General features: G+C 36.5%; 1 protein-coding gene across 8 annotated transcripts in view; it reads left to right on the top strand.

The window, feature by feature from the left end:
• Positions 1-1,785, top strand: part of AKAP7 (A-kinase anchoring protein 7) — a 166,593-nt gene that overhangs the window by 85,425 nt on the left and 79,383 nt on the right. The window lies entirely within an intron of this gene.

The following is a 1,785-nucleotide window of genomic DNA, read 5'->3' as shown; positions in this document are numbered from 1 at the left end:
CTGTTTTGTCATTGAGGCCCTGAATATGTTTTACTTATGGCTTGCTGGCATTACTTATTTAATATTTGGGATGTACTGATTAGAAAGGAAAGCTACTGCATTAGCGGAGGAAAACGTATTAGACCAAGTGGTAAGTGTATAGACTATATTTGGTGAGAAATTTTGAGGTGAGAGATAGTTTATATTTTACCTTTAGTTTGTAGAAATAAAATGATTGTGTCAGTGAATTCAGAAGAACATGTACCAAAGAGCAAAACATTAGGAAAACAGATGTGATAGAGATGAGGAGGCTGTAGTGTGTTTACATTTTGAGTGACCACAAGACTGTGGTGAGCCAAGAACGCTGTTGGAGTTTGACCAAAGGAAATGGAGAGTCCAGCCGAGCTTCAGCTGCATAGGAAACATTCTTGGATGCCCTTCTTTGTTTTGTTGTAATGAGAAAAGCCACATACAGAGGCTCAGAATAAACAACAATGTTACCAAACTGCGTATGTTCTCTCATGCTCCACTCGAGAGGGCTTGAGGAGAAATTGAGAAGAGGTTTGTTTACTAACTAGTCAGAGAATAAGCTTATATGACGACAGACTGAATTCTAAATAAAGGTGCTGTGCTTTTCTAGTGCTTATTCTACGGAGCCTGCAAGTTTGAGAACTTCTTGAGTACCACACCTGTTATCTCTTCATTTAACAGATTCACAGTCGGTATAAATGAACTAAACGTTTGTGGACTGAAGTTGTGTTTCTTCCTCTGTTCGCCTCGTGGACCAGGAAGCCATACAGCATATTCTCTTGGTGGCTTTTGTGAAGTGTGTAGCGCCATAAGCAATTGTATCACCTTCCTTCTGTGGTTGCTTTCCTTGACACTTGATGCCACCAAGGAGCATTCAGCTCACCAGGAAGTATCAGGATAGATAAAGGAGGTGTCAACAGTAGATTAAACACCTACAGCCCTAACAGCTGCATTTGTACTTACTACTTACTGAAAGGTGCCCTATTGTAAATGTTAGCTAAAATGCTAGGGTAAAGACTTTCTATTTTTCCTTTCTCTGAGGCCTCAAGATCAGATGTGTCAGGAGTGCTGAAAGCAAGTTTATAAATAGAAGGATTGAAGAGATCACCTGTCTGAAAAACCCCATGGTGAACTATTTAGATGCTTCAGCATCAAGTAAAATGTAGAATTGAGGAATGCTGTATATTCAGATGAACAGCTGGTGTAGAAAACTCAAAACAATATCTGCCTGTATTTTACTTAATTATTAGGATATTAACAGTGTAAAAAGAGTTGTTCTCACAGGCTGGGCTATCTGGATTTTTTTTTCCTATGTATAAGTAGTATCTATGAATTCTGTCTCATCTTCCTCTATGAAATTTATTCACTATGGAGATATAATTATCGCTTGATTTATTAATATTAATGCAGTATATTACAGGCAGGTATTTTAGAATGCTAGATTTCCAAAGTAATTTTCAAAATATGATCGTATATATGATTATATTTTAAGAATGATTAATAGTCTTAGAATTTTAATATTTCAAAGTAAATAGTGAAGAGCTTGAATATTATGTTTGTCTTCCTCTTTTCAATGTATTTGTGTTGTCCACTTACTCTGCAACTGAATCCAAGCTCTACCGCTTACTAGCTGTGTGTCCTTTGGTAAATGACCTAAAATAATTTCTCTGTGCTTCAGTTTCCTTATCTGGGGATAATAATAGTATCAATCTCATAAGGTTATTGTGATTATTAAATGAGTTAATAAAAGTTTCTAGAGCAGTGCCTGTACTTAGT

The sequence above is a fragment of the Trichechus manatus genome, unplaced genomic scaffold, assembly GCF_000243295.1.
Source record: "Trichechus manatus latirostris isolate Lorelei unplaced genomic scaffold, TriManLat1.0 scaffold00002, whole genome shotgun sequence".
Taxonomy (NCBI): Eukaryota; Metazoa; Chordata; class Mammalia; order Sirenia; family Trichechidae; genus Trichechus; species Trichechus manatus.
Note: the sequence above shows the minus strand (reverse complement) of the source record. Positions and strands in the feature narration are given on the sequence as shown.